This window comes from Mercenaria mercenaria, chromosome 2 (genome assembly GCF_021730395.1).
Source record: "Mercenaria mercenaria strain notata chromosome 2, MADL_Memer_1, whole genome shotgun sequence".
NCBI classification, from domain to species: Eukaryota; Metazoa; Mollusca; class Bivalvia; order Venerida; family Veneridae; genus Mercenaria; species Mercenaria mercenaria.
Window position 1 is genome coordinate 83,673,257 of NC_069362.1, and position 14,261 is coordinate 83,687,517.

A 14,261-nucleotide genomic window follows, 5' to 3' on the forward strand; every position below is an offset into this window, starting at 1 on the left:
AAAATCCACTCCGCCCTGCAGTCTGAAGCCCCATGACATACCAGAATCGGGCCTGGACAGATGAACCCTCATAATTTCTGGCTGCTGTTGATCCTCCATGTTTAATTATTTTTTTTGCGAAAATATCCCACCAGATTACAACACTCTACAATACACAACTTTCCCTTCTGCACACGAGCTATGAACTGTATCGCGTTAACGTCATTTCGCGGGAAAAGGTGGGCGGGGCTCGCAATCACATTTGCTTACTATTAACCGTATCATTTATATATATTGTATAAACATCTTTGTCCTGTTACGTTTTAATTTTAATGATACTTTAGGATTTTTTTTCAAGTTTGGTTAAATTCTCAATTTATTGAAATATACTAGATCTACATTTTTCTTGACATTTTGTTACTTATACACATATAATTACATTTACTCATGGAGGTAATATAGAGATGGAGTGCGGACGAGATAATTGGTGATAATTATTTATTATACCACATGTTGTTCCTTGCTGAGCTCCTTTCAGAATCCTACGAGATATATCACCACAGTCACTTAATTATCACCATTTCACATGTAATTAACATAATCCTTTGAACACACTGGGCGGCACCGCGGTTTTATCGTAAATCAGCAGATGCATCAAAATTTCAACAAAACGGAAGTTGTGGGTGACATATGCGCACGTGTCATATTTTGAAACTAATTAATACAAACAATGCGCACTGCGGGGGATTCATCGGTAGAATAAATGTTCTATTTCTTAAAGCCTGCGTTTCTGTGATATTTTAACTCTTCAGATAACAGTGACTCATAAAAGTAAGCGTTTACAGTTTTCTATCTATCCATTTTAAACTAAATTCTTCTAGATTTCCTAAAATTTCCTAAAAAATGTAGACATGCTAAATTAAAGTTAAGGTATCAAATTTTCATTAACTGGGTATTAAAAACGTGAGCAGTTGTGAGCATTTTAAATAATGACCTTGTTTTAGAATGCATATTTTACATAATTGGTCTTGATTACAAGTTTATGTAAGTCGTTCATATGACTTAAATTTTATTTATTTAAGTAGTTATACAGTTACTAAACGCCTTCTTCGTGTATTTATCTATATATCTATTTATTTATTCGATTATTTAATTTATTTCGCAGATTTGAAGCTGGTGTCAAATCTCACTGTTAAAGTGGAACATTTTTCTACAATTTTGTCGCACGATCTGGAGGTCAGTGCCTGTAAAGATGCACATGATTTTTTTTTTTTTTTAAAAATATGTGCATTCATTGCATTTCACTTATTCGCCTAGACTATGATGTACAAGCATATTGACAAGACATGTTTTAATATCCATATACGCTTTGTACAGCTAAAATTGGATTTGTAGGTCAGTAATATTACGTTATAATCTCATTTATTATAAAGTGAAATTTCGTATTCATATCTTTCTTGTCTTTACATTCTGAACATATCCAGGGACATTCTGGAATAGTTTTAGCTTTCAAATTGGCACAAGAACACGCCATGTAACCGGATAATCCTAACTCTGTTCAGCGACCCTAACTCAGTGCCAACATGGCTGACAGAAAGACGATGTATGTAGTTAATTTCCTTGTCTTTTTTCGTGTTTTTGTGTGAGTATGCAATGTTAGCGTAAAACTTTTGATAGTCATAATATCCTGTATTGATAACATGTTTTGTGTACTAAATATTTCAATCGAAATGTCACATTATGTGGCTGGAAATCATTAAAATGTACTCAAAAAAGTCTTCAAAATGAACATGTTTTATGTTTCTAACTGTTTTAAAGTACCAGAAATTGCAGCAAGACCTTACTTATCAAATGTATTAGTTCCGTAAATATCTCTTTGACAATGTTTAACAGTATCAGAGTTTGAAATCGATTTTTATAGCTTAAAAATTGTATTGATTATGAGGTGCGTTTAAATTTGCGGTTATTCCTAACTGGTATAGGAAACAGTGCTGGATAAATACGAACTTAGAATAGATAAACACCTAACCAAACGAAAACTGCTGTTCGTCTGTGCTTTTTTATGGACTGCTGATGCTCGAAGTTCTTTGATGTGGGATTCCTATGTCCAACTTACCCGACTCGTGATTTTTTGCCGGCGACAAGTGCATTTTTCATTCTGTGTGTCCGCGGACAAGCATACTTTTTCAGGTAAAAAATGAGAAAACAAAAAATATAATTTAGATTGTGTGTTGCTTCAGGGGTATGGAGGTGATAAAGATAATGGGTTCTTTGACTAGGTCTCGCGCACACTGTAACTCGGTGACTATGATAAATATCAGAGAAGATTTAGATACAAGAAGAATTATTTAACGTCGGAAAAGTATAAACATATAACACTAGCTTAAAGCTATTTCCGACAAACACATGTAAAATAAGCTCAACATAAGTAAAACAGCTGTAATAAAATGCAAATATGTTAAAGCATATTAAAGCAAATAAAGCATCTGGCTCTAAGTAGATAAGAAACCAATCACAAATTATCACATACATGTTACAGCGCATTAAAACAAAATAGCACATATGTACTAGCAAATAAAACGAAAAAGTAATTTACCACATACAGATTTAGCACATTTAAAGCAACATAAAAAATTAGCTGACACTACACAAAAATAAGAAGAGTCACATTTTACAACATGCATTAAAAAAAAAAACATAAAAGAAGAAACCATATACATGCTAAAGGGAACATAAGAACTACTTAAAGTAGCTGAAGAAAAATATTTGCATCATCAGCATATAGCATTCTGTAACTAAAACTATAAAAAGGAAAACAAGGGTTACACACAGAGAACTAAAAGGACAGTTAAAGACATCAGAAACGTAAACATAATTTGACCCAGTAGTCAGCCAAATTAAAATCAAAAGCACACAGAGATCGCAAGTATGACTAAAACAAGTCGGAACGTTTTAAGAGTCTTTCTCTGAATTCATCTGGCTTTGCACCATTGCGTGGGCAGTGTTTCGGGCATGACCTCAAAAGATCCCGAACACTGCTTACGCGATTTCAGACTTTTATAAACGTTAAAAGACAAATATTTCAACAGCATATATTTTACCACAGTTACTGTGATATGCTTTTCTTTTCATTGTCCTAAAAAAGGAACTCGATCTCCAGTCTATTGGCGCTTTCATGAAGGTTTAATATTACAAATCAGAGCAAGTGAAATTTGACTATGGACAAGTGGATTTTAAGTGTCCGTGGACAAGTGAAAAATGTAAGGATACCCACACCCCTGTCCCGTCAGTCCATGCATCACTCCCCCCCCCCCCCACACACACACACTTTTCTTCCCTATTTACCGTCTGAAAAATATCATATTTAATAATTAATCATAAATCTAACCCCATTTAAACAATATCAAAAATATTCCATTAGCACCTCTATAAAAATCTCTTACACTATACGATATACAAGTGAAACAAACACAATTCTTCCGAAACTCTGTGTGTGTGTGTGTGTGTGTGTGTGTGTGTGTGTGTGTGTGTGTGAGAGGGGGGAGGGAAGGAGGGTTGGGGACTACAGAACTTCGAACATCGGTGGTATTAAATAATTTCTTATGTAAATATAATAATTTTGACTTTTATACTGAGTTTTTTTTTAGGGTTTATTCCAAACTTTGCTATTTGCATAATATTAAAAATTATGAAAAAATATTTGACTGTAGTGGGCATACATATAACATTTTAAAATTAATGACAAAGTTTGAAGACAATACCGCTTATAAAGTAACGTTTACAATAATCAGACCATGTACATGTCAACTCATTCATTTCTATAGAAACTAGTCAGTTAGGTGTTTATCCGTCACACAATTCATGTAAGTTAGGTTTTTATCCATTCCTCATGTAAACTGAGTTCGGGTTTATTATCAAATCAAAGTTAGGTTTTTATCCCTTTTCTCGCTGTCAGTACATTTGAACATGTATTGTGTCAACATGTAGTGGGTTAACAACATAGTGTAAAGGGGCCTATAAAGCAGTATATCTTTGCTTTCGAACAACAAATAGTCGAGGCATCAAAAGCATAGAAGTATTTTTAAAGATTTTTTGTAAAAGTTTTCATTGAAAAAGTTGCCTTGTTCGTCGTTTTTCCACCTGAATACACAAAGGCTGATATATTTAACATGATACATTTTGAAATAAATATACACTTGATCAATGGAGATAGATATAACAACAGAAACATTCCTTTATACATCGTAATTACACAGAAAACAAAGTTGTATCGGCTTTACATCCGCCATGTTGGCACTGAGTTAGGGTCGCTGAACAGAGTTAAGATTATCCGGGTACATGGCGTGAAGAATAGTGGCACCATTCAAATTCGCATTTTACATGTTCGCAATTAATCATTTCTCTATCGTTTGGGTGTTCGCGTGGACAGTCATTGTCAGAATCACTCCATATCCCTGTTACTTGAATTAATTCATTGGAAAAGAAAATCCCTTCAAAATCTTAGTTTTCTTAATCATTATTTGCCATAAGTAACACTTACAATAAAGTCTTTCCAAAAAGAACAAATTCGATGTAAATCAATTATAATTGCATGGCCGTGGATGACATGAAAATGCATGTATTTCGTCAACTTTAATTCACGGGTACTAAACAGTGCCTGCGGTACTGACTGTGCCGACGAGAATTGAAGGCACTTCGCTTCCTGTACCGCAGGTACTTCGTCAGTGTTTACAAAACGAGCGAGATCGGCGAGCGATTTTTGTCATTTTTGTCATTTTGTTACTGCATGGAGTATTTTTTCAAAAATCGGGGAATGTAGCGGGGTGTAGATGTATCTTATCTACATATCCATGCTAAAATTTGTGGCAAATGATCAATTTCCTAGAAACGTAAGGACAAATAAATTTAGAATGAAACGTGATTTTTTCACATCAAGTGACTGTTTAGACTCGATTTCTTTTCGCTGACCCAAACGATTGTCGTCTCTGCCGTCGTAAATTATATCTATAAATGACATGTGATCTGCTAAAACATAAAATGTGTCCAGAAAATTCCGAATTTGAACGTTATGCACTTTTGAAGAGTGCCGCAGGCATTTTGACGATGCCGCAGCCCCTTCGAGGTGCCGCAGGCACTTTCAGAAAGTATCGGGACATAAATTTGGCCGAAACTAGACAGATGGAAGAACAGAGAAACAACATTTCCTTCAAGAAAACGAAAAGAAAAAGGGGTTGTTGAATAGTATGCAGTGGAATGCAAGTCAACTGAAGTCAGGTACCTTCATATTGCCGCATTTCAGAAAGCGGTCCGCAGAATAAAAACCCTATGCTGCCGATATGTTGTTGTTTGGTTTTTTTTTTTTTCAAAGTTTTGTTTGCAGAAATAAAATAGGTTTTTACGTACATGTAAAAACTATTAAAAATTTTCCCGTTTGGTCGTTTATGAGCTATACTTTTTTAAATTCTCATTTTTCTGAAACATTTTTAAATTTTTTTTTTTTGTAGATATACTTAATATTTTTAGAAACGTTAGGCTATTAAAATAACTACAGAAAATTTCAAACATCGATATAGTTTCTGATTTTATACCGTAATAACTGTCTAGCTAGTAAATGTCAGCTGTCCACAATGGGCTCTTACACAAATGGTATCGAGATTATAATGTGAATCATCGCAATAATATTTACAGGAAACTTCTGACTATTGAGACTCTTATTAGAAAACTTCGCTTTATCATGATAATTTCTTGAAGTATCCTGACAGCTACCTACCTATCTCGTGGCAGAGGTTATAATGCAGTAATTCTGGTCAAAAATGGTGCTTCCGTGGTGTAGGTGTAGTCGAAAGAAGTCCCTAATAAATAGATCTTAAGTTTTCTATTTTTCGCGCATTTTCCCATAAATCGGGAGCCAAATGGGCATCATTCCACTCGTGGAATTAATTTTAAAATAAAATAGGACACTTTTCATGCTAATATTCGCTTGTTTCGAGTTGTTTTACGTGAAAACGAAAGTAGGTTTTTATTCTACGGACCGCTTTCTGAAATGCGACAATATGAGGGTACCTGACTCCAGTTGACTTGCATTCCACTGCATACTATTTCACACCCGTTTTTCTTTTTGTTTTCTTGAAGGAAATGTTGTTTCTCTGTTCTTCCATTTGTCTGTTTGTCTAATTTCGGCCAAATTTATGTCCCGATACTTTTTGAAAGTGCCTGCGGCACTCGAAGGGGCTGCGGCATCGTCAAAATGCCTGCGGCACTCTTCCAAAAATGGCATAACGTTCAAATTCGGAATTTTCTGGACACATTTTATGTTTTAGCAGATCACATGTCATTTATAAATACAATTTACGACGGCAGAGACGACATCGTTTGAATCAGCGAAAAGAATCGAGTCTAAACAGTCACTGATGTGAAAAAATCAAAGTTTCATTCTCAACTTATTTTTCCTTACGTTTCTGGGAAATTGATCATTTGCCACAAATTTTAGCATGGATATGTAGATAAGATACATCTACACCCCGCTACATTCCCCGATTTTTGAAAAAATACTCCATGCAGTAACAAAATGACAAAAAATGACAAAAATCGCTCGCCGATCTCGCTCGTTTTGTAAACATTGACGAAGTACCTGCGGTACAGGAAGCGAGGTGCCTTCAATCCTCGTCGGCACAGTCAGTACCGCAGGCACTGTTTAGTACCCGTGTAATTGCCAAGATGTCAATATTTCAAAACGCCATCAGAATGTGTATTTGAAGTGTCAGGTAGTTACTAAACGGAAAATATCGGAACATCCCGATCCCATTATCGGACTATTCCGGCTGTTCATCGGGTCTCACTCGATAAACTCCGTAAGGAACAACATGATATGCGATTAACACCTAGTTACTACTGATTGACAGGTACTTATCAGAGGATAACAAAGCCGCGGTGCCGCACAGTGTACCTTTGAAGTGCCTTCGTCCGCACTCCATCTCTGTATTACCTCCATGATTTACTATTGTTCAAAACCAGGAATGTCTGATAGTATTTCGTCCGTCCGTCCGCATGCTGCTTCCCCTTCAAATGTTATGAAAATCCACCTAGTATAACAAAAGTTATTGCCCCCGATTTGATTAAAATGATCACTTTTGCTGATTTCTTTATTATAGGAATAAATAACATGTAATGTTTCCAGCAACTGGAGCCAGAATCTGCGTAGTAAACACCAGAGTTATTGTCCTTTAATAAGTTAACGTGCAATATTTTTTATCCGGTGCCATATCTTTGTAATGGTTTTTGGATTTACTCATGCGATTGCAAGTTCATGCAAATGTTTTATAAAATCAAATTGTGTGAACAGAGATATTGCTCATGATTAGGTAAAAATGGTAATATTTACTGATATTTTTGCCATGGTGGATATCGTATATAAAATTGTAATATAGTGCAACCTCTGTAGAGCAACACCCTTTGGGAGATACAAATATTGACTGTTGTGTAGAGGTTGCTGTTCTGGAGAGGTAAATTTGATAGTATATTTCAGCTTAGGGAAATTTTGATGATGTTGTTAATGAGAGGTTTTTGCTTAAGAGAGGACCGCTCTGGAGAAGTTGTACTTATATTAACTCGAAAATGTTTTATAGCAAATGTAGCTAGAATCTACACAACAATACCAGAGTAACTGCGCTTAACTGAAATTTTGTTATCACTTTTGTTGTTACTTCTCAATGTCAAATATACATTTTCTGTCAAACTGTGTTTGAAATTCATTTTTCTCTCACTATGACTGTTAATGAGTTGTTTTTAAAAGTTTCATACAACGATACATAGAGTTATTATTTAAAGATATACTATGCCGATATAATTTTTCACTAAAATATTTGAACCTTAGATATTTAAAAATCTTCACCAAATATATTCATCTTGTCTTAATATTAAAACTAACTGTGTATGTAGAGCTCTTTTCACAATTAAATGTCATCTGTTAACAGTCATTTCAGTCAATCCTCTCTGATACCACTTTCTAAAATTTTTTACAATATCTCTTGCCTCTGTCTCTAACGTGTTGAGATGAGCCTAGAGAGAAAATGTTTTTCTGAGAAAATTATTTAGTGTCAGTGTGAAGAAATTAATATTATTACAGACTATTTGATCTCAACAGACTTTGTAAGTCTAACGTTCACGCAGTGATAAGTGAACGTAAAGAAGCCATGGTTGTATGTAATATTTTGGGCTTATATATAACAAAATTTTCGCGAAATGTTTCAATTATTGAACAGTTTATTGTGATATCGTCAAAAATTATATCGGCACACAGTTTGTAAAGCAATTACATAGAATTAATTCTAATTGCCTTTTTAATTTAATGCGGACGTTTTAAGACCAATTTATTTTCCAATTAAAGATGTGACTAAAAATTTGCCAATTCAAAAAAGTTTTACTTTTAATCATAATAAATAAATAAATAAATAAATAAATAAAATGCTCGAACAGATATGCAACACATTGATAAGCATTGTCTTGTACCGTCGTACCGTCAAGTAAATATTGTGAAAAGCGTGCTCAAGATTGCGATTACTTCATTTTCATTATTGGAAGCTTTGTCATTATTCAAATTTAAAATAAAAAATACCCAGACAATGTTCAGACAATGGAGAATACTTCACGAGGTTATAAAATAATGTCATTTTGATAGAAAATGTTTTTATAGCCTTTTTAAAACCTGACATAATCGATCTTTTCAAAATTTCTATATAGACATACATAGAAACCATAGTCATCAACTTCAAACAAAAATGGAAGCAATAACTTTTTGTATCACATCGATAAAAAATATATTGAAATAAAGGGCAAAAAATGAAGATTACTTCACGAGGTTATAAAATTTTGTTAAATAACGATAGAAATACGTTTTTAATGTTTGAAATATATTTTCCTATACAAATCTGTAGTAAAACTGTTTATCGATAAACGTTATCGGGTCCGCGATCCGTGTATATTCAAGGGAGACTACTTTTGCCGAAACTACTGGTCAATGTATTGGAATGTTGGCCATGGTTTGAAAAACACTTCCAGTTCCTTTTTAGTCAGGCCCGCCGGGCCGAGGGGGCCCGTGCTCCCCCCCCCCCCACCCCAGTTGGCTGAGAAGTGACCTATATAGATACTCATTAAAGTTGCACCCAACTATTTTGGCAAAGGAATAATTTTTTCTCACAATTTAGACCCCAAAACGCACCAGAGGTCTCCATTTCACACCTATATTTCACAATTTTCCAGGGGGAGACCCCTAAAATGGGAGGAATACCACTCACAGGATCTCAAAATTTAGACCAAAAATTTTACAACAGCCTAGCATTTCATACCTGATTTTCAAAATTTTCTAGGGGAAGAGCCACCTGACCCCCCAAAAATGACGGAGGTTAACCCTCCTATACCTCAAAATTTAGAACACAAAATGCACCAGAGCCCACCATTTCATACCTGCATTTCAAATTTTTCTATGGGGAGAGCCCCTGACCCCACCCTAAAATGACTGGGATACGCCCTCCCATACCTCAAAATTTAGACAAAGAAAATGCACTAGAGCCCAGCATTTCATACCTGTATTTTAAAATTTTCCAGGGGGAGGGGGAGAGCCCCCTAATCCACACCCCCTAAAGTAGGCAAATACCCTCAAGTACCTAAATATTTATACCCCAAAATGCACCAGAGGCCCTCATTTCATACATGTATATCAAAAAAATTACGGGAGAGACCCCACACCTTCCCCCCCCACCCCAACCAACCCCGCTGTACCTACCCCCTTTCGGCCGGTAACACCTTTGTTCTAAACTGGTGCCCCCAGACAAATATTTCTGAGTGATAACATTAGTAACATATTCGTAAGATGGCTAGTTGGTACATTCATGCGTCTGTATTGTTTTAATCTAACACACAATGATGTTTATAAGTACAAACCTGTTTATGTCCTGCTTGCATATTAGATGCTGCAGAAATTGCTGAAATTTGGGCATTATGTAACTTTAAGCGGATTGTTTTTAGTATCATCTAACGGTAATCTGTTTTAATATATGACACATTTTGGCCATGCGTGGGAGGTTAAAAAGTGAAAGACTACTTAGTACCAGGTTTCCCAAGCTACTCAGTCCACCTAGTACTCCCTGACAGTTGGTGATAAAAAAGGCGCAAAACCTAACACCTTATAGCCCTAAATATAAAACATGTACATACATAAGCTATTGTGCAGGAAAAGAGAAATATTAGTAGGGTTAAAAACAGGATAAAAACAAAATATGTATAGTAATTATGGTTGGAACATCGATGCAGCCAGTGCTTGACTGACAACATTGTTATTGGTTCCTATGGTGGCTGATTCCTGCCATGTCATGTTGGTGTGGCGAACACACGACAAAACGAAAACTCGACACATTTTACACGAAAACAAAACGTTTAGAGGGCGCCGACATGACATATTTATTTGCTGAGTTTTCGTGTTGGCAGGTATGAATATGTCGTGTTGGCACCCTTTATTTGTCGCACTATCGTGTTGTTGTGACCTCGAACCGCCGACATCACAAATACGTTATTTGTTGAGTTTTCGTGCTTTTGTCCCTCTGACAAGAAAACACAACAAATATCTTATTTTTCATGTCTTTTGTGTTTTTGTTTTGGCGTCTTCCGTTAGACATATATACAACAACTACACATATGCAAGACGTGCAAAGAGATCTGATTTGTCCTGTCGATGCCCTCTAAATGTCGAGTTTTCTCGTAGAATATGTAATGGCCAACACGATATGGCAGAAATCAGCCACCATAGGTTCCAGCTGGTAGTAACAAATATATTGACATTTTGACAGGACAGCCGATAATAGAAAGCGGTCAGGTCAGGACATGCACACAAAAAAAGGTACTTGTAGAAAGCTGAAATTCCCGACTAAGCTAACCATTCGCCTCAATTTGAGTCAAGTCAAGTGAAGTCAAAGTTTATTTGGCAAAAACAGACATGTTCATCGCCACTTACAATTTGAGTAAAAATGTATGTTAAACAAATAATATTAAAAATACATTGTTTTTAAATGAAAAATATGTAGAATGTTAAATGACTTTTGTTGCAAATATTACATTTGTTATTTTTTGGCTATAAAAAGTGCTTTTAATTATCACAAAAGTTACATGGTTTTAATACTAGGATTAATGTTGTTTTAGTAAAAAATAATTTGTTTTATGTCCCTTTTTATCGTAGTGAAATAGGCCGTTAAACCTACCCTTATAGATCATTGATGCTTTATCTCAAAGACGCGCCTCAAAATAACTATTCTTTTGGTGGTAATTATACATGCTTTGCATGAAAAAAAAAAAGACAAATAACAAGTGTCTCGTTATAAATTGTCGGTGACATATATCAGGCCAAGAAAATGTGTTTAATGTCTAAATATGTTATTACATTAATTCAGTACTATGAACATTTCTTAAAGGATTAAGGTGAGTTTAATAAATACTTTGTTTCTACAGTGTAAGATAGTTATCATTCTATGTTTTAAAGTTAAACTGAAAAGAAAGTGACTGAATAAGTTTGCAGATGATGTTGTGAAAACACATTTATTCAGGGAGGGCCTAAATTGTCTAACTGTCATTTTGTAGAATAGCTGTATTATACTATAGTATTATGAGAATGTTTCGCACGAAGTTCTTGTGGGAGGAAAAAGTAGGTCATTAGGTTGTGGTGGGTCTTTAAAACTTGTACATTTGTAAATCAAGCCCCCTGCGCATCCGGTTGTTTTTATTATATTGAATCAAACTGGATCGCGCACGTGCAACGTCCAGTTGTATCTCTTCTATTGTAACAAAATTACTCTATGGTCATTTTATTTACACACATTGCCGAACACTTATTATGTTCAGTTGCTAGGTGTTACGACCAATGACATTAGAACTGTGCTACTTCCGCGAGAATTAAGCCTACATATTGTTGGAGCTGCATTGCTCGAAGGATGGGGTCACACATTTGTATCTTTTTTCTCTCTTTTTTGTTATTGTTGTTTTCTCTTGATTGTAAATATTCGGCATACATTTAAACATGTAAATCTTCAATAGTTTTTTTGTGTCAGTCACGTTCCTAGCTTAACACTAGGGGCGTTCGTCACGAATCGGGATCCGAACACCCATTTTTTTCATTTTTGAAAGTAAAACGCCGTTGGGGCAATAAACACATACGGCGCAATATCACCGTATATAACTGTTGTCTCCCTTGATATCGACAGTGAACAACTACTAAATAATAAATACTATATTTATTTCACGGGCTGTAAACACTGGCTCCCACTCTTTATGGAGGTGAGTTGAAAAAAGAGCCAGTGATACTTCCGAGGCGGCGCTAATGACCGGAACTAAACGAAAAATGTAAACAAAGACAGTGGGTGAGTTTACTTTTTACTTTCTGTAACAATTTTAAGTCCTTATTTCAAAAAGGGACAATGCTATTCCACTCAAAATTGGTTAAACTTCTTTTGTATGCAGATCGATCTGCAAAGTGAATGCATTTCTTTACGCGAGAACTTTTAAAAGTTGTGAAATAGGACCGAATTAAACCGAAAGTGGACATATGTCTATGTATTTCGCCATAATTTACATAAGTCAGGGATTTCAAAGTCATCGTTCGGATGTTTTTGAAAGAATGTTTTATCAATGTATAATCTACGTGATTTGTTGGCCGATTATTAGATCTACCGTCTATGTGTATTTTTGGTCAAGAGGAGGAGCAGCGGCACAGAGGAGGCGCTTAGAACCAGAGTGGGAGCCAAGGCACATTCAATATCGGGGTGTTCAACGCTTTTAAGTTATTAGCAAACGATCTTCTTTCCTTAAGCTGCAATTAGATATCGTCGTTGACGTTCGAAAAGGACGTAACTGCAATTTTCCGAAATTTGTATTTTCGATTTTTTACCCTACTTGAGGTTTGCCGCTCTATCTGGGAAAATATCGTAACTACTTGCCAATAAAATAACTGAGAAACTGTCATGTGACAAAACGCCGTAAAATCATTGGTTCTTGAAATTGACGGTGAAAATATCGTAACTGCGCGACATGATAGTGCGAAAAGTTTTTCTTCTTTTTATGGATATTTTGGAAAATTAGCGTAAGTGCTGACTGTTTGTTTTCATTTTGATATAAAGCTACGTATGATAAATGTCTTCTATGTTTATAAATGCAAACAAGAAAGATTAAAATGATCTTGAACGGAGATCAAAAAACACTCTTGTAAAATGTCACTTTCTGAGCCCCAACAGTATATTAGTAGCACAGAATCAATGCTAAATGTTGCTGCATTGGATTTAAGCGGATTCCATCCTTATTATAATCATTAGTTACCCTTACCTCCATAGTTTCTGTAGATACGACATTTTCGAATACGGCATTTATATGTCATGTCGCAGTTACGACATTTTCGCATCATTCGGCAACAGGTGTCCAGAGATTAGTTTAGTTCAAACTTGGTCTGAACTTCTTTCCTTTATATTGTTTCAGATGTCGTATATTGACGAGTGGTACTGTGTGTTATGTTTAAAGAAGCCTATCGACGCATTACATCTAGAACTTCAACTTATCGAAGGAGAAAAAGTGTTCCTTAAAGACAAAAATAGTGAAATTTGGTTGTTTTTCCGCGGCTGCAAATTCCGCTTCCATCTTAAATGTGTTGATAATCTGCCTAAATCTGTTCAAGAAGGAGATATCCCAAATGGTGACTATTACTGTGGTGACAAATGCGGAATGTTTTTATCAGGCGCATATGATTCCGAATAATTTCATTTGCTATAGAATTTAATATGTCGACTTCAAAGTGGCTTCGAAGCAGTGAAGATCTTAATCACCGGACAAATGAACCTATGTTAAAATCACTCTACTTGCGAGAAATTGGGTATTATTCTCTAAAAGGAAAACAGTTTAGATTTTTAACAAATTCGTATTATAGTTTATACCCTGTTACAACGCCTAGGTACATTGTAATTGAAAATAAAGGTGGCTAATACAAAACTATTGAAATGAAATTCCATGAAAACTGCAAAAATTTTAACATGAATAATTGTATGTTGTCCAGAGGTAAATATTTAGTAAATCTAAGTCTTCAAACATTAAATCAGGGTAAGACAACTCGAGAACTAGAAACAGCATCAAATCAGGTACATACTCCAGATAAAGCAAACGTTTCAGAAACAAACAGAGACATCGATTTTACATGTTACGAAAGCGACGATACAATTATAGACAACGAGTATATAAGAGGCGACAGTACGCAAACA